This window comes from Rhinoraja longicauda, chromosome 13, assembly GCF_053455715.1.
Source record: "Rhinoraja longicauda isolate Sanriku21f chromosome 13, sRhiLon1.1, whole genome shotgun sequence".
Classification (NCBI taxonomy): Eukaryota; Metazoa; Chordata; class Chondrichthyes; order Rajiformes; family Arhynchobatidae; genus Rhinoraja; species Rhinoraja longicauda.
In genome coordinates this window covers 34,283,984-34,311,844 of record NC_135965.1, presented here as the reverse complement: position 1 = coordinate 34,311,844, position 27,861 = coordinate 34,283,984, and positions in this window count along the sequence as shown.

The following is a 27,861-nucleotide window of genomic DNA, read 5'->3' as shown; positions in this document are numbered from 1 at the left end:
CACGATGTGCAGTGAAATGAAAGTGGCAATGCCTGCGGATTGTGCACAAAAAAGAATTACAGTTACAGCATATAAATAAAGTTAATAAGTTAATATAGAGAAGACAAAATTTAGTCCCTGGAGTTATAAATGTTAACAGTCCTGATGGCCTGTGGGAAGAAACCATCTCATCCTCTCCGTTTTCACAGCGTGACAGCGGAGGCGTTTGCTTGACCGTAGCATCTGGAACAGTCCGTTGCTGGGGTGGCAGGGGTCCCTCATGATCTTGCTTGATCTGGATCTGCACCTCCTGATGTATAGGTCCTGCAGGGGGACGAGTGTAGTTCCCATGGTGCGTTCTGCCGAACGCACTACTCTCTGCAGGGCCATCCTGTCCTGGGCAGAGCTGTTCCCAAACCAGACTGTAATGTTGCCGGACATGATGCTCTCTACAGTCCCAGAGTAGAAGCAATGAAGGATCCCCAGAGACACTCTGAATTTCCTCAGCTGTCTAAGGTGGTAAAGGCGCTGCTTTGCCTTACCCACCAGTGCGGCAATGTGCGTTGCCCATGTCAGATCCTCTGTAATGTGGACTCCCAAGTATTTAAAACTGCTCACCCTATCCACAGTAGACCCATTTATCTCCAGTAGCGTGTACGTCCTTGGATGTTTAGCCCTTCTAAAGTCCACAATCAGCTCCTTAGTTTTAGTGACATTCAAGAGGAGGCTATTGTCCTGACACCAGAGTGCCAGATCAGCCACCTCCTCCCGGTAGGCCTTCTCATCGTTGTCGGAGATCCGGCCCACCACCACAGTGTCATCAGCAAACTTGATGATGGAGTTTGAGCTGAACCTGGCCCCACAATACAGGGAGTACAGTAGGGGGCTAAGGACGCAACCCTGGGGGGATCCTATGTTCAGGGTGAGGGAGCTAGATGTGTGTTCCCCCATCCCGACCACTTGGGGCCTGACGGTGAGAAAGTCCAGGACCCAGGCACACAGAGGGGTGCTAAGCCCCAGTTCCAGCAGCTTCTCAGCCAGTCTGCTGGGGACTATTGTGTTAAAAGCTGAACTAAAGTCAATGAACAGCATCCTCACATAGCCCCCCTGGCTGTCCAGATGAGAGAGAGCGGTGTGCAGAACCTGGGAGACCGCATCATCCGTGGACCTGTTCGGACGGTATGCGAACTGTAGTGGGTCCATGTTGCGAGGAAGGAGGGCACAGATGTGCTTTTTGATTAGTCTCTCGAAGCATTTCATGACAACCGAGGTGAGGGCCACCGGTCGGTAGTCATTTAAACACGCTGGAGAGGCATTCTTTGGCACCGGTACAATGATGGACTTATTATTAACTGAATTTAAGTTTTGGATGCTGCCATAGTAGGATTTGAATTCAGTTTGGTGGATTGTGATTGAAGAATTTAGCTTAGACCAATAATTTAACTACTTTGATACTAACACGTCCAGCTGAAACAGACTGAAGGGTTTCAATAGCAACAATATCAAAAGCTGTGAGTTGACTGAATAAATTGAAATATTGAAAGATGTGGCATGGAAACAGGCCCTTCTGCCCAAGTCCATGCCAACCATTAGTTCACATTAGTTCTATGTTACCCCACTTTCACATCCACTCCCTACACACCAAGGGCAATTTTGTAGAGACCAATATACCTACAAACCTTCATGCCTTCAAGCTGTGGGAGGAATCTGCAGCACTTGGAATAAATCAACACAGTCACAGGGAGAACGTGCAAACCCTACGCAGAGAGCATCTAAGGTCAGGATTGAACCCGGGTCTCTGGTGCTGTGAGGTAGCAGTGCTATTAGCTGAATTAAAACAGCTGTGAGATTACTCTAATGTCTTATCATTAAGATTGGTATATCTACTAGTTGTTTATTGTTAATTGGTGAAGTACAATTTATTAAGTCCAAGGACCTCGATCCACGAACTACATCTGTTACAACATTATCTGAGTGGGAGATCACACGGACGTTGAAATCACTTGTGGCATTGCCTGATAAACATCTGACTGACCACCACAAATCCAATTTGTCATCTTCATTGCCCTGGCCTCAAAATATCAAAGCTAACGGACCCAGAAAAACTTCAAAAGATTCTTGCCTTGGAGGTTTGACAGTTCTGATGGAAGGTCTTTGATCCTTACAGTTCTGATGAAAGATTTTCAATCTAAAATGATCGCTTTAATTTCTCTTCCCATTGATGCGACCTGATCTGCAGTTTATATTGATTTCATCACAAATACTGCCTTCACAAAAATCTCCTAACAATCATTCCCATTTCTAACTTCAAGGTGGAACTGAAATTCTAAAGAACTAGCTGAAAATTATTAGACTCGCCCTAAAAAAATCCTGAAATGTCCTGAGCCTGAAATAATTACCCCTTATAATTAAAACCATTCTCCTTTCTGTTTGCTATAATTCCCATTGATTACACTTCTATTAAGGATCATTGATTAGGCTTAGGTTTATTATTGTCATATGTACTGAGGTGCAGTGAAAGACTTTTGTTTCTGTACAGGATTGGGCAGGATTAATATTGTTTGGTAAACTTTGGTTTCTAATTAATATATATTTTATTTGTCCATCTTTCTCCACATCTGAAGGTGTCAAGGCATTTAAGTTAACATCATCGAGTCATGCCAAACAATCTTTTCAATCTAATTCCCCACTCTTTTTGCCTAGTATAAACCATTAGTCATCAAGTACTCAATCAGCTCCATTTTGAAAGAAACATAGAAAAATAGGTGCAGGAGTAGGCCACTCGCCCCTTCGAGCCAGCCACTCAATATGATCATGACTGCTCATCCAAAATCAGTACCCCGTTCCAGCTTTTTCCCCATATCCCTTGATTCCTTTAGCCCTAAGAGCAAAATCTAACTCTCTCCTGAAAACATCAGTGAATTGGCCTCCACTGCCTTCTGTGACAGAGAATTCCACAGATTCACAGCTCTCTGGGTGAAAAAGTCTTTCCTCATCTCGGTCCTAAATGTCCGACCCCTTATTCTTAAAATGTGACCCCTGGTTCTGAGGACTCCCCGAACATTGGGAACATTTTTCCTGCATCTAGCCTGTCCAATCCTTTAAGAATTTTATATGTTTCTCCAAGATCTCCTCTCATCCTTCTAAATTCCAGTGAATACAAGCCCAGTCGACCCATTCCTTGATTGACTCACCTTCCACCGCCTCTCTCAGTTGTCCATTTTCCATTTGACTTATTCTCCATCTATAAATGGATGAGAATAGGTGAGGGAGACCTCACCACAGATTATGGTCTCTCCTTGTTTAATGACCTAAAGTACAATTCTTATCATCAGGAACAGTCAATGGACAGCAAGAGTGGTGTATGATGGGAAAGGTGCGTGTGGAGGTTGTTTCAATGATTCCCACCTAATTTCTTCCATCATAGTTGTAATAATAGTAGCCATTATCCCAGCAACATTAATGGGATCTTTTAGCCTGGACAGCTTTATATTTCAGCTGTAAGTATTTTGCTCATTATATCATTGATTGCGCATTTCTTTTATTTTTAAGGTACAAAAAGACAGAGCGAAGTTCAAACTGCAGATGACAGCTCTAATAACTGGTACCAAGATCTATATTCCAAGTGAATTTAACAGTAATCCTTACAGTGCTGCAAGAGTCAGTCACAGCCTTGCTGCTTTTTAAACTATGGTCTAATATGAATTTCTATCAGCCATACCACACATACAAGAATGTAAACAGGCTCAGCCCAGGAACTTTTTTAAGTCTCAAATCAATAAACTCTGTGTTTCAATTGAGGTTAGCCTTTTCACAAAGATATTCAGCAATATCTACCTTAAGATTTTGCTGGATCGCTAGTATTTCATTCGTTTCCCTCGAAATGTCCAATTAATGCACTTCTGCAGAAACAGATGGTTGAATAGCTCCATATGTGTAATTTCTCTTCTCTGTGTTTGTATTCTATGGGACGTTAACCGGACACGTTCCTTCAGTAAAATGTCATTATTTGTCACAAATTAACTGCTTAGCTTTCCTATTATTTTCCTCGCAACAGTTAAGTGACCGCACTAATATGGGCCATTTCATTCCAGATGTCACTTTGCTGCAGTCAATTCTCTACGGTGCTGTGTGATTTTGCAGTAGAAAGTTGTTCAAGGGCAAAGGATTATCCTGGGAGGTGGAGGGTGAGGACTGACAATATCGACTTTCCTTCATTATAACATAGCCATGACTGAAAGCTATTAAGTCCAATTTATGTGTAGCCTTATTGATCATGCCACACACTGTGATTTTCCCCTCATATGAATTCCACTGGAATGGAATCTTCTCTTCGCACAATGGAACACAGCCAGATTTGTATTTTAATTCACTTTTTAAACAAGCAAGTTGTGTCTTGAATCAATCAATTTGGCTAATGATTACAGTCAAATCTTACTTCAATTTGTTTTCGTTTCTTAGTTAAATTACCATGGTTCATGTTGGTGCACCAATATGAATGCAGTGGATGCAAAGGTCAGGGAAACTGTCAGTGAAGGTTGGTCGTTTCTGATGGCAATAACATGATTAAACTACAATTCACTTTGCACGACAATCCCATTTGGCTTTTTGTTTTGGCTGCAGAAAAAAAAATCAAAGCAGGTGACTACCCCATTGAGGATTTAGGTCAACATGTACATCCTATTGCAGCCCAATGCATTCATCATTATCCAGTACAAAAATGACATATTGCTTTTGATACTTTCTGTAAAGAGTGCATGTTAAATTATTATTATTAAGAACAATCAAGATAGAGTAGCTTTGAAAGTGCCAGTCAGAACAAGGCAGTCAATATTAGTTTAATTTAGAGATACATTGCGGAAACAAGCACTTCGGCCCACCTAGTCCGCGCTGACCAGCAGACCCCGCACAATAACACTATCCTACACACTAGGGACAATTTATAATTATACCAAGACAATTAGCCTAAAAACGTACGTCTTTGGAGTGTGGGAGGAAACTAGTGATCCCGGAGAAAACCAACGCAGGTCATGGGGAGAACGTACAAACTCTGTACAGACAGCACCCCTAGACAGGATCGAATCTGGGTCTCTGGCGCTGTAAGGCAGCAACTCTACCACTGCAACACCGTGCCTCCCTATAAATACAAACCGTACATTCTATATATTATCCTTTTGGAGATACCATAAATCCTGAGAGCAAAATCGAAAGAGAATGCAAAGTATTATTAGCACAATACAATGTAAGGTAGGCTTATACCTGTTACAACATAAAATAGTTACAATATTAAATAGGGAAAGCTGTCAAACTAATAAGAGATTTGTTATCATTGCTCTAATAGTACCTGGTTAACAACACAACTAAATACACACTTCAGGAAATGGATGATCTAAGGTTTTATGGAACTGCGTTTTGCAATAGCACACTTTTTGTGAGCAGGTACATGTTCACAGACACTGAAACAGTGCATTCAAAAAGTATTCACACCCCTTCACTTTTTCCACATTTTGATACGTTACAGCCGTATTGTAAAATGGATTAAATTCTTTTTGTTTAATTATCAATCTACACACAATACCCCATAATAAAAAAGCGAAATCAGGTGTTTAGAATTTTTTTGCAAAGTAACTAAAAATAAATAAGTGAAATATCACTTATGTAAATATCATTTACCTGAGTATTCAGACCCTTTGCTGTGACACTCAAAATTGAGCTTATAATCATCCTGTTTCCATTGATTATCCTTGAGATGTTTCTACAACTTGATTGGAGTCCACCAGTGGTAAATTAAATTGACTGGACATGATTTGGAAAGGCACACACCTGTCTATATAAGGTCCCACAGTTGACGGTGCATGTCCGGGCAAAAACCAAGCCATGAAGACGAAGGAATTGTCCATTGTCCTCCGCGACAGGATTGTGTCGAGATACAGATCTGGGGAAGGGTATAAAACAATTTGTGCAGCATTGCAGGACCCAAAGAGCACAGTGGCCTCTGTCATTCTTAAATGGAAGAACTTTGGAACCACCAGGACTCTTCATAGAGCTGGCCGCCCAGCCAAACTGAGCAATCGGGGGACAAGGGCCTTGGTCAGGAAGGTGACCAAAAACCCGATGGTCACTCTGACAGAGCTCCAGAGTTCCTCTGTGAAGATGGGAGAACCTTCCAGAAGGACAAGTATATGTACAACACTCCACCAATCAGGCCTTTATGGTAGAGTGGCCAGACGGAAGCCACTCCTCAGTAAAAGGCACATGACAGCCCACTTGGAGTTTGCCAAAAGGCACCTAAAGGACTCTCAGGCCATGAGAAACAAGATTCTCTGGTCTGATGAAACCAAGATTGAACTCGTTGGCCTGAATGCCAAGCGGCACCGCTCATCACCTGGCCAATACCATACCTACGGTGAAGCATGGTGGTGGCAGCATCATGCTGTGGGGATGTTTTTCAGCAGCAGGAACTGGGAAACCAGTCAGGATTGAGGGAAGGATGAACGGAGCAAAGTACAGAGAGATCCTTGATGAAAACCTGCTCCAGAGCGTTCTGGACCTCAGACTGGGGCGGAGGTTCACCTTCCAACAGGACAATCACCCTAAGCACACAACCAAAACAACACAGGAATGGCATCATGACAAGTCTGTGAATGTCCTTGGGTGGCCCAGCCAGACCCTGGACTTGAACCCGATCAAACATCTCTGGAGGGACCTGAAAATAGCTGTGCATCGATGCTCCCCATCCAACCTGACAGAGCTTGAGAGGATCTGCAGAGAAGAATGGGCGAAATTACCCAAATACAGGTGTGCCAAGCTTGTAGCATAATACCCAAGAAGGCGAGGCTGTAACCGCTTCCAAAGGTGCCTCAACAAAGTACTGAGTAAAGGGTCTGAATACTTATGTAAATGTGATATTACTCTTTAATCACTTTGTAAAAATTGCTAAACATCTGTTTTCGCTTTTTTATTATGGGGTATTGTGTGTAGATTGATGATTAAAAAAATGAATTTAATCCATTTTAAAATAAGGCTGTAACGTAGCAAAATGTGGAGAAAGTGAAGGGGTCTGATATGGCGAGTCTGGAGGCTTGTACTTTGTTAAAGAAGTTTATTGCGGCAGCAATATTCAATTACAAAGGATAACAAACGAGATTACAGACAACCATTAACTCAAACTGTTCACATCAAAGTTCTTTTCCCACTGACTGGTTTTGGGCCCCAAAACCACCACGTGACCTTGCTGGCCAATCAGCGGGTTCGACTCTCAGGACCAATCCCTATGGTCGCACCACCATGTGACCTTGCTGGCCAATCCGAGGGTTCGACTCTCAGGACCAATCCCTATGGTCGCTACACTGAATACTTTCTGAATACACTGTATATATAGAGTGCCTCTCCATTTGCTATTGATCATGTGAAGACCAACATTCAACATGGTTGATGGTGTGTGGAACGGTTCTTTCTGTGCTTTATCAGACTGTGACTTTAACAAACTATTTCACTGTGTTTGGCTTCATTTCTGGTCAATGTCCTGTCCACAGACGCGTACAAATAATAGAAAGAAGCATTCAGCAATTTTGCACCTCGCAGATGAGCGACAGGTTAGTTACCACAATTGATGTCTCCATTGGGCTCTGTACAAACTCATTGATAGAACCTTTATTTATCTCTAATCCTTTAAAAAAAAATTATAAAGTGGTGCATAAAGTGGTGCATTAATGCATCTGAGTACCGATGCCAGATTGTAAAAGAGATCAAATCTTTTGTGTCATGTGAGGCTACTTCTTCCTTACGTAGGACACGATTCTAAAATTGACATGAAACATATTGGATATTCATTTAAATTACACTATGAATATTAAATAAGCAATAGAGCAGAGAACAAACACATAACCGAATGAAAATGTGGTACTTCAAGTACAATGTATTCACATTCGCAAGTGAGTTGTCGGTAATGTTGAACAAACGAACATGATTACAATAATTAATTCAGCAAGTGTAGCCTCGAGACGGGAAATACCAACTTTGTTCCTCATTAACGGTTGCAGTTAATGTTAGGCCTGGATTAATATAAAAAAGCAATTAGATTGATCAGAAGGCAAGCAAATCATTTGAAAATTCCTACCACATTAATTGAACCATTTTCAGAAGGTTATTTTGTGCACATGAGGGAATGCATAACAAATGTGTGAGGCCGATAATGGCATATTTAAAAAAATCAACTGACTTCAGTTTTAGCTTAGTTTAGAGATACAGTGCGGAAACAGGTCCTTCGGCCCACCGGGTCCGCGCCGACCAACGATCCCCGCATATTAACACTATTCTATACACACCAGAGACAATTTTCACATTTACCAAGCCAATTTTACATACATACCTGTACATCTTTGGAGTATGGGATGAAGCCTAAGATCTCGGAGAAAACCCATGCAGGTCATGGGGAGAACGTACAAACTCCGTACAGACACCACCCGTAGTCGGGATCGAACCCGGATCTCCGGGGCTGCAAGCGTGGTAAAGCAGCAACTCTACCACTGCACCACCAACTTGATCATGTCCAAACTAGGGCAGACATATTTTGTACTGTAGGTCCACAATAAATTTGTATTAAACTGCGCTCGTTTACATCAAACATCAAAAGCACAGTGGCGTAGTGGTAGAGCCAATGCCTTACAGCACCTGAGACCAGGGTTCAATTCCGATTATGGGTGCTGTCTGTATGGAGTTTGTACGTTCTCCCCGTGACCACATGGCTTTTCTCCGAGATCATCGGTCTCCTCCCACACTCCAAAGACGTACAGGTTTGTAGGTTAATTGGCTTGGTATAAATGTAAAATCGTCCCTAGTGTGTGTAGGTTTGTGTTAGTGTGCAGGGATTGCTGGTCGGTGAGGACGGTGGGCCGAAGGGCCTGCTTCCATGCTGTATCTCTAAACTAAACTAAACTAAAATATGGATAGGTAGAAGAGCCGAAATTAAAGGCATCTGATTGGAAAGGTTTTCTGTGCAAAAGTATTCTTATCATGTTCCCTTCGATACATGCAAGTGTTGCCCATGGGTGAGTGTAGTGGGTCTGGACGCAGTAGGAATCAGGCAAGACGCCAGGTAGGTATTAACAGTAATTTTAATGCAGCAACAGAACATCAGTCTCAAGCACGAGTTATCTCTCTAGGCCCTTCAGGCAAACCCCTTAGCACTAGTCCCTTCCCCAGCCCTGTCCAACCCGTGCCGAGAGGGATGATCCAGGGAGTGGCCTAATCCCCGGGTACCGCAACAGGACCCCCCCCCCCCAAGAACCGGAGGCACGAAACGGACAGATGGACGTATGAGACGACCAGCCCGTGTGCGCACCACGGAGGTCGCAGGAACCGGAGCCACACTGCCAGGCGAAGCTGCGGGGACGCTGGGGTAAGGGCCGGGACGCAGGACGACCTCGAGGGCGAGTCCGCGCCAGTAGGACCGGCTGGCTAACCCCGTAGCACTAGTCCCTTCCCCAGCCCTGTCCAACCTATGCTGAGGGGGATGATCCAGGGAGTGGCCTAATCCCCGGGTACCGACACAGTATTGACAATAACTAGAAGTAGATATATCAATGCTTTTAAAAGCAAGCTGTCATACTTGCAAAGCAATCCCTCACTGTTCTGCAATGTGAAATAACTTGTGAATATGACAAGTAAAATGAGGTTAATCATTTGCAAATGTGATACCAGACTTTATCCTATTGAGACCTGCAATAAATTTCAATTTCACACAGCTTTGGAAGTGTATTGACTATTTGTTTTCCAAGTATCGAAATATCATTCAAAAAATTAGTGGCCGCATTTGATTTATTGATTGCCTGGTACACATTGTTTGTATTAAGTTAAAATTAATAACATTTTATATGAAATGTGTGAAAAGGTTTAACAATTTTTTTTTGAAGAATAGTTAAATCCCTCCATTTATGCTTTTGCAAAACTCAATTCTAGAGTTAAGAAAGGAAGAGAAAATAAGATTCAACCGATGTTAACATTTAGTCGGCAATTAATAGAAACACAAGCTCAACCCATTAGGAAACTTAAACTGCATTGCACCTCTCTTTATAACTGCTTTATGAACCACAAAAGAAGCTTTACATTGTAACAGTGTAACTTTTTAGTTTAGTTTAGAGATACTAAAAGATACTTTAGAGATATTCTGCTCAGTTAATTGATGAATTATAGTAATAGATTCACACCAAATATGCCATGATGAAATAGTTGTAATGGGGTCGAACGGACATTGCAAGTAGAAGACTTATCTTTAGAATGACTTTAGACATTAGACTTTAATCGCACAGCGAGCTGGCCCACAATCACCCCATACACTAGCACTATCCTAAATAGACAATAGACAATAGACAATAGGTGCAGGAGTAGGCCATTCAGCCCTTCGAGCCAGCACCGCCATTCAATGCGATCATGGCTGATCACTCTCAATCAGTACCCCGTTCCTGCCTTCTCCCCATACCCCCTCACTCCGCTATCCTTAAGAGCTCTATCCAGCTCTCTCTTGAAAGCATCCAACGAACTGGCCTCCACTGCCTTCTGAGGCAGAGAATTCCACACCTTCACCACTCTCTGACTGAAAAAGTTCTTCCTCATCTCCGTTCTAAATGGCCTACCCCTTATTCTTAAACTGTGGCCCCTTGTTCTGGACTCCCCCAACATTGGGAACATGTTTCCTGCCAAGGATAATTATCTTTTTTTTTGCCGGAGCCAATTCACCTAGAAATCTGTACATCTTTGGAGTATGGGTTGAAACCACAGAAAACCAACGTGGTCACAGGGAGAACGTACAACTTTCGTGCACACAGCACCCATAGTCAGGATCGAAACCGGGTCTCTGGCGCTGTTAGGAAGAAGATGAGGAGAAATGTATTTAGTCAGAGGGTGGTGAATCTGGGGAATTCTTTGCCACAGAAAACTGTAGAGGCCAAGTCAGTGGATATTTTTAAGGCAGAGATAGATAGATGTTTGATTAGTACAGGTGTCAGAGGTTATGGGGAGAAGGCAGGAGAATGGGGTTAGAAGGGAGAGATAGATCAGCCATGATTGAATGGCAGAGTAGAAAATGGGCCGAATGGCCCAATTCTACTCCTATCACTTATGACCTTATGACATGACCTCTAACTCTGCACAACTGTGCCGCCCCGTATGGTTCTGAAGAAAGGTCATTAAGCTGAAACATTACCTAAAGAGATGTGTAGGAATAAATTTGGTGGCCAAAAGGGAATATTTAACATTATCACCTATAATCATTGTCACAATAGTCAAGAGACACAACAATGGCACAAAGTGCATTGCAGTAATGTGCCTAATGTTGAAGTGTTCTTTCAACACGAAAGGGTTGTGGTGCTTTGGAGGGTTTATCTCGTGTCACTGGTTTAATCTTTGGCAGATCCTATTTTGAACTCAGTAAAGACTGTGTTTGCAGACATATGCATTCAAAAGGATTGCAGAAAATAAATACATTTCTTACAGGGTGAAACTCAGTCCATCCTTATTGAATGAAAGTAAACATACAGCTTCAAACCTTATCAAAGAGCTGAACTCTAGAGGTTGTGTTTGCCAAAGGCCAATTATCTCCATCCTAGGAATTGAGTACTCTCCACTTCCTAGCAGGCATGCAGCGCCAGTAACTGAAGTTCAACGTCATCTAGGACAAAGCAAAGCACATGATTAGCACTTAATCAACCACTTAAAAGCTCATTCCTTCCATCAGTGTATAGTGGCTGCTCTGTGGGACATCTATAAAATGTGTTGCAGTTACACAGATTACTCCAGCGTCATTGTGGAGCAGCGGTAGAGTTGCTGCTTTACAGCGCCAGAGACCTGGGTTTGATCCTGACTACAGGTGCTGTCAGTATGGAGTTTGTACGTTCTCCCCGTGAGCAATGTGGGTTTTCGCTGGGTGCTCCGGTTTCCTCCCACACTCCAAAGATGTACAGGGTTGTAGGTTAATTGGCTTTGGTAAAGATTGTAAATTGTACCTAATGTGTAGGATAGTGCTAGTGTACGGGGATCACTGGTAGGTGCAGGGCTGAAGGGGCCTGTTTGCATGCTGTATCTCTAAACTAAACTAAAAAAATAAACTAAACTAAAGCAGGTCCCAAATCTGTTTCCTCTACCTTCAAGAGAAAGTGTCAGCAGGCAAATGGGTGTACTACCTATCCTCCTCCAAATCATACACCAACATAACTTGGAAATAAATCACTGGATCATTCTTCATCGTTGGGGCTAACTCCCAGAACTCTCTACACAACTCTCTACACATGATGATCCATGGGCAGTCTTTGGGTTCCACGACCTAACTTCCCATTATGCTCTACAGAACTGCTGCTGCTGCAGAGAAGCTAGCAGGGCAGTGGGATCCATGAGACTTGGCACCACATTTGGCATGGACAGTGTGGGCCAAAGGGCCTGTTCTTGTGCTGTTCTGTTCCATAATCTATGTATATTCTCAGAGATAACTGCAATTGTGGGCATTCTTCAAAGGGCAACAGAGCAAGGACCATTGTCCCTGATTAACATTTACTTCATGAGTTTCTTCAAGATCATTCTGAGTACTTTAACTACTAAATTGACAATTCCACATAGATAATGTTTAATCGGGTTTACATAGTTGCTGATTCACTCATGGAAAAAACTGCTTCAGTTTTCAGTGCTGTAATTGGAGATCTACTGTATGAACGGGAATGCTTTAATGAATTGCTGAGGACTGCATGGTTGCCTGTTTTTATCCGTCTTATTTAACATCTCCAGTGTATTTACAGCACCCATGGAGAATCATCATCACTGCCAGATTGTCTTATGTTCTTATATAAGACATATTTCTTCAGCATCTTCTGGCAAACAATGATGTGTTTTTGAATTACAGTTGGTATTTTAATTTAGGAAATATTGTGGTCAATTGATGAATAGAAAGCTCTCATAATAACACCCAGATACATTTTTTTTAAGTGATGTTGAATGAGGAAAAAAATATTGTCAGGACCACAATGATAATCTTTTATCTTCTTTTAATTAATAGTCTTGGACCTTATACATCCACCATTGAGATGGCTGACAGGGCTAAAGTTCATTCAGAAAATAGCACCTCAAAGGATCCAGCACCTCTTCAGCTCTCCATTGCAGTCTCAGCCCGATTGATGTACCAAAGTGAGACCAGTCTATAACTGAAGAAGGGTCAAGTCAAGTCAAGTCAATTTTATTTGTATAGCACATTTAAAAACAACCCACGTTGACCAAAGTGCTGTACATCAGTTCAGGTACTAAGAACAAACATACAATGGCACACAAACATAACAGCACATACATAAACAGTTCACAGCGCCCCCTCAGAGGGCCTCAAACGCTAGGGAGTAGAAAAAGGTTTTGAGCCTGGACTTAAAGGAGTCGATGGAGGGGGTAGTTCTGATGGGGAGAGGGATGCTGTTCCACAGTCTAGGAGCTGCAACCGCAAAAGCGCGGTCACCCCTGAGCTTAAGTCTAGACTGTGGGATAGTCAGTAGCCCCAAGTCGGCCGACCTGAGGGACCTGGAGATAGAGTGGTGGGTTAGAGGATTTTTGATATGGGGGGGGGGGGGGGGGGGGGAGCAAGCCCGTTTAGTGCTTTGTATGTGAATAGGATCCTCACCCGAAACGTCACCTATCCATCTCCTCCTGCATCCATGCTGTCTGACCCGCTGAGTTACTCCAGCACTTTGTGCCTTTTTTTGTAAACTACCATCTGGAGTTCCTTGTATCTCCTTCAGCCTATAACTATTCAGCTCTGGGATGAGAATCCAACTACTAAGCCAAAGCCTGCACAACTGAAGCTTTAAAAATGTACCAAATGGTCAAGGAAGATAATGTGTGGTTTGGATCGGTGAATATTTAATTGTTACAAATCAACCAACTCCAATATCTGACCACTTGGCTGGCATTCCTTGATGAAAATTTGGATGAGCAGACATTTGGTGTGGTCAGGTAACTGACATAATTACAATATAGCTTGCTGAAACTTGAATTCCCAAAAATTAGGTAGGTTGAAATTGTGTTAAATTATAGATACTGTAATATCTAACCAAGGTTAAATCACAACAAAGTCTAAACCAGAAATCCAACTTGCCTTGAAATAGGCTGATATTTTTAAACAGATACAGTTTGAGGCTTTTATAAATATTTGATTCACAGGAAATACATATGGGATTTAAATGCCAATGATGTGTTTGAATGATTTCATTTCACCACAGGGTCCTTATGGTACAGATTCCTCACCACTGCCACCAAACTCCAGCTGCAATTTATTCTGAACCACCACTGCACAATCTCACAATTGTAGGGTTTTTTTCAATGCTTCTGAAGCAGGCTTCCTGTCCAGGATAATTACAAGCAGAGATACCTTTTATAGCACCAGTGCAGCTAAATTTCAACATACCCATAATATAAGCCTTTTTCTCAGTCCATGGGCCCATCATACACTTTCGGATTTAAATCCAGGCTTCAATCATAAACGCTCATAGTGAAAAGCTATTTACATCCAATCATGTGTTAATAATAATTAGAATTTCAACAAGTGGGTGACACAGTGGTGCAGAAATAGAGCTGCTGCCTCACAGCACCAGATCCTGACCTCAGGTGCTGTCTGTGCAGAGTTTGTATATTCTCCCTGTGACCACGTGGGTTTTCTCCGGGTGCTCCAGTTTCCTCCCACATTCCAAAAATGTGCAGGTTTGTAGGTTAATTGGCTTCTGTAAATTGCCCCTAGTGTGTAGGATGCAAAAGTGGGATAACATAGCACTTGTGTATGAATAAGTTTTACAGTTTTGATTTGGCCAGATAAATTTCCTGCATGAGGACCCCTTCAATAATCAGATCCCTACGCTTTGGTTCATCTGGGCTATAATATTTTGACGTGCCTTCACAGCTCATGGAAGTATTGGTAAGGCTGCCAATTCTTTCATCACCAAGTTCATCAAATGCTCTCTGAAGCTCCTACATACCCTTTCTGCTGGACTTTTCTTCATCCTAGCTTTGTGTGTTAAGCTTTGTATCCAAGGTCTTTTCTCCAGGCCACAGTATTTCCCTTTAAAACAACAGATTGCCAAAGACACTGATGACACTTGAGTCACATTTAGTTTTGTTTAGTTTAGTTTAGTTTAGTTTAGTTTAGTTTAGTTTAGTTTAGAAACACAGCGTGGAAACAGGCCCTTCGGCCCACCGAGTCCGCACCGACCAGCCATCCCTGCACATTAACGCTACCCTACACACACCGGGGATAATTTACAATTACACCAAGCCAATTAACCTACAAACCTGTACGTCTTTGGAGTGTGGGAAGAAACCGAAGATCTTGGAGTAAACCCACACGGTCAAGCGGAGAACGTACAAACTCCAGGCAGCACACATAGTCAGGATCAAACCTGGGTCTCTGGCGCTGCAAGCGCTGTAAGGCAGCAACTCTACCGCTGCACCCTGTTATTATTATCTGTAAGCTAAGAACAACATCACAGAGCTTTAAAATATAATCGGCTAGGTCTTACAATCTCTTCCCTTTGCCCAAATCTGCACAATTCCTGGGCAACTCGGAGGATATCTTAGTATAGACAAATCTCCAGTACTTTCAAATATACATCCATAAATTCATTAACCAAATTCAGTTTGTAATAACAAAAAAAGAAACAGACATTGGAGAAATGAACAATTCACAGGAAGATGAGAAATACTGTATTTATTGCATCCACGGTGCAGGCCAATATGACTGATTCAAGATTTATTCAGAAGATACGAAGCAGACAATAAATCTTGAATAACACTCTCTTCCTATACCCATCAAACATTCATCCCACCTTGTAAAAATATAACCATGTCTACCCTTCCTTCTCGTAACTAGTTCCTGACAACAGTGGTCAGAATGCATCCATCAGAAAGCTAATACATAAACTTGTCAGCAGGGACAGATAAAACTGCTGTCAGGAAATTAAATTTGATTTTACTTGCTGCATCGACAGAAGAACAAAGTGGCTAAATGTTCAAATTGCATTTGTCGCAAGTGTGCAGAAGTAACCGTAACTCACCTGCAACAATGCCTTGCACTTGAAGAATCATTCGTATTTATCAGCATAGCCGACAGTTGCATTTCTGATATTTTACACTCAAACCGCTGTGATAAAATCTAAATGATGCCAAACTGGAGCATTCTGGAAAAGGTCGCAGGGATTTGAGGTACAATTCACTTGTGATCATTTGACCACATTCAAAAAATCAAGAGACAATTTTATTAACATGATATCAATGCCTTTCATTTTCTCTCCCTTCTCATTCTCCTTCTTTGCATCCCTGTCTCTTGTTCCTCCTTTGGCCCCTCTGCCTCCCCCTCAGCCGCCCCTTCCCCTTCCACCTCTTCCTCCTCCTCAATCTCTGTCTCTGCCTCTTTCTCCATCTCTGGGCGGCATGGTGGCGCAGCGGTAGAGTTGCTGTTTTACTGCGCCAGAGACTCAGGTTCGATCCCGACTACAGATACTGTCTGTACGTTCTCCCTGTGACCGTGTGGGTTTTCTCAGGGTGGTCCGGTTTCTTCCCACATGCCAAAGATGTGCAGGTTTGTAGGTTAATTGCCCTTTGTGTGTAAGGTAGAACTAGTATACGGGTGCTTGCTGGTCGGTGCATACTCGGTGGGCCGAAGGGCCTGTTTCCATGCTGTATCACAAAAATAAAATAAACTAAACTAAACTCTGCCTACTCCTTCTCTGCCCCTGCATCCTCCTGCTCCATCTCCTCCTCTGCCTATGTATCCTCCTACTCTTCTGCCCTCCCCTCTACTTTCAGTCTGAAGGGTCCCGACCCAAATCGTCACCCATCCATTTTCTCCAGAGATGCTGCCTGATCCGCTGAGTTACTCCAGCACTCAGTGTCCATCCTCTACCTCCACATCCTCCTCCTCCTTCTCCTTCTGCTTTTTCAGCAACTCGCAGCACCTCAGAGCAGCCATGGGTTCCGTCTGTTATCATCCCCAGAGGATGTGACAGACATCCACGAACTGGGATGGCCAGTTCTATGATAAACTACCAGTCATCTCCAGAGTGACCTGCAAATAAAATCATTACTTTGAGATCACAATTGCTTCCCTCTTAGTGTTGTCAGGGGCAGCTTTGGACCTGTTAAATGGTCACTCTCCTGCTTGTGAGTATCTGACTATTGTCAGGAGCCTAAGTATTCAACAGGCAAATATTATCCCCAAGGACCCACCCTTTGACCTGATGCAACAGCTGCAGTTTAATGTGTCTTGGTTCTTTTTCTCCCTAGCAAGCGTTTGTTAACATTAACAACGCGGGGGCAGTATGGTGGCACACTGGTAGAGTTGCTGCCTTACAGTGCCAGGGACCCGGGTTCGATCCTGACTATGGGTGCTTGTCTACGCGGAGTTTGTACGTTCTCCCCGTGACCTGCATTGGTTTTCTCCGGGATCTCCAGTTTCCTCCCACACTCCAAAGACGTACAGGTTTGTAGATTAATTGGCTTGGTATAATTGAAAATTATCCTTATTATGTGGATAGTGTTTAGTGTGCGGGGATCGCTGGTCGGCGCGGATTCAGTGGGCCGAAGGGCCTATTTCCATGCTGTATCTCTAAATTAAACTAAAAACTAAAAATAATTTTATAGGCCTACTAGCTGACCAACTGGATTGATTTATTGAATTGATTGAATGATACAGCATGTAAATAGGCCCAACGGGTTCACACCGACCATCGATCATCCATTCAAAATATTTCTGTGTTATCCCACTTTCTCATCCACTGCCTGCACACTAGGGTCAATTTACGGAGGCCAATTAACTGACAAACCTGCACATCTTTGGGATGTGGAAGGAAACCGGAGCACCCGGTGGAAACCCACGCTGCAACAGGGAGAATGTGCAAACTCCAGAGGCAGTATCCGAGGTCAGGATTGATCTTTTGTCTCTGTCGCTGTGTGGCAGCAGCTTTCCCAGCTGCACCACTGTGGATGTTATTCAATTTGATAGACAGCGTGAGTGACACCAAAAATATAGGTGTGTGGCTTGCACAAGAATTTCCAGACACATTGGGGTCTGTAATTACCAAGCAACAAACTTCAGAATCTGTTGTCATAATCAAGGTGTATTATTGTTCTATTTATCCATCGAATATTCATTTGCAGTCTATGGTATGAGGGGAGTTCCACTTAACCCATGAGTACCTCTCTGTCTTAATATTAATATTAATATTGATGCTGCTGTATTGAAAATCTATTTCAATGGTCATAGAGTCACAGAGATGCACAACAGATATAAGGCATTCAGCCCACCAAGTCCGTGCCAGCCATTTTCACTAATCTCGCAATAATCCCATGTTTTATTCGTCCATATTCTCCTCATCACCCTCCAGATTCAAGGGGGAACTGACAGTGGCTGATTAGTACACTAATTAGCAATGCTGAACTACTATCTGCCTGTTTGATAACCCTCGGACTATCCTTGATCGGACTTTGCGGGCTTTACCTTGCACTAAGCGTTATTCCCTTATCATGTATCTGTACACTGTAAATAGATCGTTTGTAATCATGTATTGTCTTTCTGCTGACTGGTTAGCATGCAACAAACGTTTTTCACTGTATCTCGGGACACGTGACAATAAACTCAACTAAACTGAACTAAACTAAACTAAACTAACTCACACGTCTTCGGAACATGGGTGGAGACAGGAGCATGTGGAGAAAACCCATAGTGGATGGGACAGGGAGGACACACAGCACTGGAGTAACTCAGCAGGTTAGGCAGTATCTCTGGAGAGCACGCTCAGGAGACGTTTTGGTTCGAGACCCTTTTCAGACTGAATGTTGGGGTTGGGATTGAAAGCTGGAAAAGGGGAGCGGCAGGATAAAGAGTGGCAAGCAATAGGTTGACACAGGCGAGGGGGGTATTTAATAGGCAGATTGTTGGAACAAACACCAGTGATAAGAAGAACAGAAGATGTGAGACGCTTTTGAAGAATTCTGGATACGTGCTCTTGTATAACCCAAGGTCAGGGTCTCCGTAACTATGAGACAGCAACTCCACGGGCAGTGCCATTGTAGTTGATCTAAATTCATTTGGAACATAACTGTACCCATAATAGATACAGATGTTTAAGCTTATGATGGTGAAAGGTTTCATTCTGCATTTTTGATTTCTCTCATGCAATGATGTTGAAACCTGTTATCACAAACAAATGGTGCCATTTTGGTAATTCTGCACCTATTTTACAAGTGAATTTTATTGATATTGCTGCATTTGTTTCTATGTAGTGTCTAAGATGATCATAGGCAACACCCGGACAACAATCTTGAGGATTACCACTGACAAATTGTTTTCCTGCATCTGCAGTAATGCAAAGTAAAGGAAGTAAATGGCATCACTTTCACGCATTGCATTAGGCAGACTTCATGGTCAAGCATTAATTTCCAAGGTCTAAAACTGAACCTTGCAGTAACCCTGTCAATAAACAAAGACACACTTAAGAATTTAATACCATAATGATTTCACACAGACGGGAAGTGGTTGGTCAATAGTCACTTAAATCTTTCTCCTTTTCCAGGGGTCAAGGGGTATTACTGCAAGATAATGAAATAATATGAAGATGGGTTTCTTTTTCCCATGAAACACTGCTGTTCCCAAACAAGATGGTATTTCTTCGTGGTGTATACTTTTCACATTTCTGTCTTTAAAAAGGCAGCAAACATTTGAATTAGTCGGAGTTTGAATTGGTTGCTGCAACAGGGCACTGACTGGAATGAATTGTTTCCAAAAGTAAGTGTTGCATTTGGAATTGTAATAGATACATTGCTGAAGTGTTGCAGTCAACTAACAGCCAGTTCATCTGTATATTTTAATGATGCTGAGATAAAATTTGTACTATTGTTTGAGTGTTGATGCTGGAACTTGTCGTACTTGTTGATGATGTGCCAAGAGAATCGGGCACACAAAAGGTTAATGTAATTAATTTATTTGCTGAACTAGCATCTCAGTCTAACTTCTGAAGTCTGATGAAGGGTCTCGACTCAAAACGTCACCCATTCCTTCTCTCCAGAGATGCTGCCTGAGTTACTCCAACATTTTGTTTATCTTCGGTTTAGACCAGCATCTGCAGTTCCTTCATAAGCATCCCAGTCTAACTCTGTGCTGGTGAAACCATGTTGTCCCAGAAGTGGCAATACAGTGGTGCAGCTGGTAGAGCTGCTGCCTCACAGCTCCAAATTTCCAGGTTCGATCCTGACCTCCGGTGTTATTTACGCGGAGTTTACACATTGTGATTGGGATTGCTTAGGTTTCTGCTGGTTTCCTACCATATCCTAAAGATGAAGGGCCAGTTTCCATGCTCTATGAAGTTTAGTTTATTGTCACGTGTACCAAAATACAGTAAAAAACTTTTGTTGCGTGATAAAGGGCATAACGTTTTAGTGCAAGATAAAGTTCAGTAAAGTCTGAACCGGGTGCTCCGGTTTCCTTCCAAAGATGTGCAGGTTTGTCAGTTAATTGGCCTCCGTAAATTGACCCTAGTGTGCAGGTAGTGGATGAGAAAGTGGGATAACACAGAAATATTTTGAATGGATCATCGATGGTCGGTGTGAACCCGTTGGGCCAAAGGACCTGTTTACATGGTGTATCATTCAATCAATTCAATAAATCAATCCAGTTGGTCAGCTAGTAGGCCTATAAAATTATTTTTTGTTTTTAGTTTCATTTAGAGATACAGCATGGAAATAGGCCCTTCAGCCCACTGAATCCACGCCGACCAGCGATCCCTGCACACTAACACTATCCCACACATAATAAGGATAATTTTCAATTATACCAAGCCTAAAGTTCAGTCAGTTCAGTTCAAGATAGTCCAAGGGTCTCCAATGAGGTAGATAGTAACTCAGGACCGTTCTCTAGTTGTTGATAGAATGGTTCAGTTGCCTGATAACAGCATGACTATGACTGGACATAGAGTGCTTCTGTGGCTGTAAGAGTTCCACAGCAGACATCCCAGGACAATGAGTCACAGATTTTCCAATGTTGGTCTCAGGACCATGTAGCCCAAGGTCTCCTACACTGATCCAAAAGAAGCTCTATGTGGGGAATGACTTTATCCCCTCTGAAACAGAAAGCGCATCAGGTTCCAGAAAGGGACTCACTAGGCAAATGGTTATTATTGCATTTCAATCTGGAAAATGATCCAATTTACTTTGGCAAAGCACAAATTGGTGCAATTGCCAGAGGGACGGAGATTCAAGAGGCATTATGACATCTTACCGAGAATTTATGATAATATAATTAACATCATTACAAGATTAAAGACTGAGGATTACACATAGTTTTTGGATAGCTGCCATCAATTGGAATAGTTCAAAACGTTTCAGGGACAGAAGTACAGTAGCTGATGCATATTGCATTGGCCTTGTGTGTATGCAGCATCTGAGCTTAAACTCACATTAATGGACATCTTTTGATCATTGAGTGTTTCAGGCAGCTTATAACTTGAACAGCAAGTTCTGTTTTTGAGTACATACATGGGTTTTCTCCGAGATCTTCGGTTTCCTCCCACACTCCAAAGATGTACAGGTATGTAGGTTAATTGGCTGGGTAAATGTAAAAATTGTCCCTAGTGGGTGTAGGATAGTGTTAATGTACGGGGATCACTGGGCGGCACGGACTTGGAGGGCCGAAAAGGCCTGTTTCCGGCTGTAGATATATGATATGATATGATATGAGAAAAGGATTGGAAGTACTTCATCTGCTATTCTTTGAAAATATATAAATGGCCAGTAAATGTTGAACCTAAATGTTTACAATATCATTAAGTGTGGCTGATATATCAGGGCAAGGTGACGAATAGACACAAAATGCTGGAGTAACTCAACGGGTCAGGCAGCATCTCTGGAGAAAATGAATAGGTGAAGCTTCGGGTGGGGATCCTTCTTTGGTCTAAACAGACAAGCACTTCAGGGTGTGAAGGCTTGGGGGCAGATTATGAGCATTGGGATTAGTACCAAAGCAGAAAAGGGACCCATGGAATAGAGTGTAAATATGAGACTTTTGCTCTAGTGGAACCCTTGTGTGATGCAGTGCAAAGAAAACCTACTCATTTTTGGAAAGGCCAGCAATGGTCACAACCATGACAACATGGTCAAATTTCCCAGAGACCTCATCACATGTATATGCAGACTCACACATAACAAATATCATGATAGATGCCAAACGAGTGGGAAAAGGCAGTCATCTCCATTGCACGCCAGCAAATGTGCATTCGACAACAGTGCAACTCTGAAGTTACTGTCACCCCAATCGGGACTGATGCGAGGAACTGCTTCTTCATGCAGATGACAGATCCGCTCCTCTCGTATACTGTACAGTTTTGTCAATTATAAACTTAAATCGCTGATTAATGAATATTACTTGGACAAGAATTACGGAACCAAAGGAGGCTGATGGGGTTAAAATCCATCGACTGAATGGAAGAATAGGCTCAAGAGACTCAAGTACCCAAGCTTCTGTATAAACGTCACCACTGTCTAGGAAATGTTATTTATAAATGCTGATATTGGGTGTCTCCAAATATAACTTTATAATTATGATGACTTCCTCCATGTATTTCGCAAATCATATTTTAGTGGATTTATTATTATGTACCTTGTAGCTATTTATATCACATACACGCAGGCTGCTCCAGGTAATCAATTTACAAAAAGCTTTCATCTCTGCTGCCCTCGGATTTTTCCCAGCCCTTAAACCCTGCCATCAATCAGGAGCAAGTTTTCAATGACCTTTTGGTGATGGTGAAGGACAGCTCAGACCTTCACTCCAGCGCATTTGTTTTATCGATAATTTCCAATGGTTTGCTGGTTGGCACTTAAAACCCACAATCCCCTGAAAAGCTGAGATTACTGTCTCCAGGTCCATCTGTCAATGGCCAAGTGCTGCTGCAGATCACGTCAATATATTTCACACGTACGCTCATCTGCTCGCTCAGCTCTGCAGGTATCCTGGAAATATCCTGAATGACTTTAATGTCGGAGAAATTATTGCTGTCAAAAAATAGGAAGGGCATGGATTTTCCTACTTAAGATTATGTAAGTAATTATTTTATTCCAGGCCCTTGTTCATCTATATTACTCAAGATTTCTTAAAATTCGCGTGAGCCAGATTACAATCATGATTGCTTTTAAAAAAGAATACTATATTTAAATAAACATACTATATTGAAGAGGCATTTATCCGTACACTTGAAATGGGAAAAATAAAGAATGTTGGAGTAACTCAATGGGTCAGGCCGCATCTCTGGAGAAAAAGACCGAAGAAGGATCTCGACCTGAAAGGTCACTGATTCCTTTTCTCCAGAGATGCTGCCTGACCCACTGAGTTACTCCAGCATTTTGTGTCTATCTTCGATGTAAGCCAGGATCTGCAGATCCTTCCTACACACAAAGACCTAGAAGGGTATGGTCCTATTGCAGGCAAATGGGATGAGTGTACATGGGTGTAAAGGTCAGTATGGTGGGCCGAAGGGGCTGTTACTGTGCTGCACAACTATTTGACTCAAGTTGTTTCTTGAACCAAGGCCTGCACAAGGATAGTGGCTGAATGGGTCTTGTCATGTTAGGATTAATGCAGCAGAGTATTGATGAAGACAACAGATATGTGCTCATGCCTTATTCCTCAAGTATATGAGCTGTAGTCCCGAGTAATGATTAAAAGAAAAACTTATATGTCTTTAAGAACTGAAGAACTGAGAACACCATGTTGCACATTGATACACAGATTAATGGGATTCTGTGGTTAGCAGGGAGATTACTGCCTTCAATAAAGGATGCTCTGTCAATAGCTCTATCTCTGCCATTACTTTTGCAGGCGGCAGCACTAAAGAGATCAAAGGAACCAGGAAATACAGTCCCAGAACTTGCTTCAGTCTGTGTTTATCTTGTGTGATTTCTCAGAGAGAAGTTTTCTCAAGACTCAGCAATGAGCCACATAATAGCAGTTTCTATTCATCAATCCCTTGATAATGACATGGGGGAAAGTCGGAGGTTGGAGAGGAGGAAATGGGGTGAGACAAAATGAGAGATGTTTAACCATACTCTGTGATATTCAGAAACATAAAAAAATGCTGCTAAGTTACACTCGTGTGAAAAACTATTAGTTTAAACTAAAACATTTAAAAGATTCTTAAGTAAACTGAAACAATTTTGGGAGTAACGTAAGATTACTCTGATTTGCCTTAGTCCATCACTGTTGATATCATCCATTGAAATCTGTGCAACGGGCACAGATTCCTAGGACAGGGTGTTTCATTATGCCGAGCTCGTTCCTAACCTCGATGAGGTTCTTCAAACAGATTTCCCAGTGCATGCTGAGATATTGCCACCCCTTCACACTCTGTCACTGGTATCCATGGGGAATTGGTGCAACAGCAGGACTTGAAATAGTAGCGAACACAAGCAGATAAATCCTGAGCTTGCTGGCACTTGCCCAGGCAGTCATACACAGAACCGACAAAATTACTGCACAGAGCTGCCAACACCTGGGCCATCCAGTTGTACATGACTACCAGACATCCTAAAGCACTTTGCAACCAGTTAGATACTTTTGATGCGTTGTTCCTGTTGTCATGTACAATGTGATGACATGTCCAAGATAATGAAGAATAAGCCCTTCTTTAACTTGTTTTCGCAATTGGTTTGATCTTATGCCATCACAAGATCTGCAGTATCATCCAAAAATGTCAACAGCTGAATGTAAAACTTTGCTTTACAATCATTCAGCAGTAAGTAAACACAAGATAAAATTGTGAGGACAATAGGGGACACATTTAATTTAGAAGGTGAGATGTCCAAATGAACGTTGATGATAAATCGTGCATTTGGTACGATTGCTACATTGCCGGTTCCGATCATGCACATATTAGGGATGTAGAAAGTCAAGGCATTTCTTATGACCATCACATCTCTTAAAGTGAACTTTCCAGAGATCGCATCTGGAAAGTGCCATAGCAAGCAATAATGACTATTAATCGGGCCACAGAACCCTCGTTTAATACAAGTACCTGGCTCATGTTTGAAGCAGGAGAATGCAAGCCTAAAGCAAAGGTTGAGGATTAAAAGCTGAATGAGCTTGGCATAATAAAACCTTGCTCACTAGAGGACCTAGCTGGAATGGGATTTGGAATTGAAATTGCACTGGATGGGACTTCAGAATAGCAGTATTGTTTTTTGCCATCCTGAACAATCCTTAACAATTCCTCAATTGTTACAAACAGAATTTCTCAAATGGTCACTATTGCCAATGAGATGCACCTCCGAGGAAGTCACACAGCGTATTTTGGGCACAAATTATGTGAGAATTTAAAAAAACCCTGCAAATGCTGGAAATGAAAACCAAAAATGCTGGAAGGACCCAGCAGATCAGGCAGCATGTGTGGAAAGAGAAATACTGCAGAGTTCTTGTTTAATTTCCGAGACCCTTCATCAGAACTGGGAAGGGGAGGAAACAAGTTGGAGAAGGTGGAACAGAGAAGGGTAGGCCAAAGGGAGTAGGGGAGACAATATGTGGTCATTCAAATTAGATTAAGCTTCTTTGCCTGTATTATGTGTTGCCAATTGAAGGATTATCGGACTAGTCTTTATTGATAGGAAGATAAAAACTGAGTCAAAATCAAAGATGGATGACAGGCAGAGGTGGCCAGAATTGTGCATTGTGTGACATGCTGCCACACTCAAACAATCAGCCAGAGAGATTTGATTAGCCATCGAAGTAACGGTCCAGAAACTACCCATTCTTGCCGTGATAGCCAAGATGGTACAGGAGCATGGTAACTGCGTGTGCGGTCCCAGAAGAGGATCTATTCTATCCATTGCCAACTCTCCATTTCCAGTCTCCTTGCCTAAGGTGAGAGGAGGAAAGTTTAATGGGGATGTGTGAGGCAAGATTATTACACGGGAGCCTGAAAATGCATTGCCAGAAGTGGTATTGGAGGCAGATGCGATATTGGTGTTTAGGAGGCTATTAGGTAGGCACATGGAAGTGCAAGGAATAGGGGGATATGGACCAAGTACAAGTAGATGAGAGCAGTTTAACCAGGCATCATGTTCGGCACATTGTTCCTGTGCTGTACTGTTCTATGTTTTATGTTCCACCTGTTGCATGTTGGTATCATTTGCTTTACCTCATGTCGTCTTAGAGATACAGCATGGAAACAGGCCCTTTGGTCCATTGAGTCCATGCTGACCCTCATTCACATGTTCACACTAGTTCTAATTTGTCCCATTTTCATATCCACTCCCGACATACATTGGCAATATTTTTTTTCGTTACAACGGCAAATTAACCGACAAACCCATATGTTTTCAGGATGTGGGAGGAAACTGGAGCACCCAGAGCAGACCAGCACGGTCACAGGAAGTGTGTAAGAAGGAACTGCAGATACTGGTTTAAACCAAAGATAGACACAAAAGGCTGGAGTAACTCAGCAGAAAAGGCAGCATTGCTGGAGAGAAGGAATGGGTGACGTTTCGGGTCGAGACCCTTCTTAGTCTGAAGAACTAAGCATGAAACGTCACCCATTCCTTCTCTCCAGAGATGCTGCCTGTCCCGTTGAGATACTCCAGCTTTTTGTGTCTATCTACTGCCAGAGGAAGAACATGTAACTTCTACACAGACAGCACTCAAAGTCAGGGTCAAACCTAGGACTCTGGTGCTGTGAGGCAGTGGTTCTACCAGCTGTACCACTGCGCTGTCCTTTTAAGAAAAACGTCCAGTATTTTCTTAATAGCATAGAATGCTCTGATAGCATAGAAAACTATTTTTCATTATGCCTCACAGTAGGTACCAATAAGAAACCAATACCAAAGTTCATACTTGTTTAGAATGCCAACAACTACTTTCAGAGTTTAGAGATATAGTGCGGTAACTGGTCCTATGGCCCACTGAGTCCGCGCTGACCAGCGATCACCCTGTACTGTAACACCATCAAACACATTAGGGACAATTTTACAGCTTATCGAACTCAATTAACCTACAAACCTGGACATCTTTGGAATGTGGGAAGAAACCAAAGCATCTGGAGTAAACCCACATGGTCACAGGGAGAATGTACAAAGTCTATAAAGACAGCACCGGTAGTCAGGATTGAACTCAGACTTTGTAAGGCAGCAACTCTATCGTTGCGCCACAATGCCGCCCTCTTGGTTAAGAGCCAGCTCCAATGTCTCATAACAAGACTCTGCTGGCTGGGGAGCAGTCAGCAGAGAAATGGGACCACCTTCGGAAGGTGGAGGACACACCCACTATAATGTTAAGAAGGGGCTTTACAGCTGACCAAGCTTCGGCCCTTGATTTGAAGAAACCCAATCTATTCTCCTCAAGAGAATTATATACCTCTACAAGATTACCCTCAGTTATTTCTAGCACGAAAAAACAATAAGAAATGTTTAAATAGTCCTAAAAAAACAATTAAACTTAAAAAAAAAGAATCCTTCTACAAATTCCTAAAATGTTTAAAAACCTCTGAACATTTAACGGAATAGTGGATTTGAAAGTGGGATAACAGAACTACAATGAGGGGGTGATGAATATGTTGGCATGGACTCGATGCGCCTGGTTCCATACTTTATCTCGAAACTAAACTCTGTATTCATTTAAAAAAAAGATTCTCCTTAAATGTCTTGGAAGCCTTTTTCCATGATTCCTTTCTCTTTATCTTTCTCTTCCCTAAGATCTACATCATTTTCATTTCATAAACTCTTCTTAACTGATATAGTTCCCTTTCCCCGCGACCTTCTCCACTTAACTCCCAAATTTTTGCACTTCTTATAATATATTATATGGCGTATTAAATCAAGTCAAGTTTCATCTGT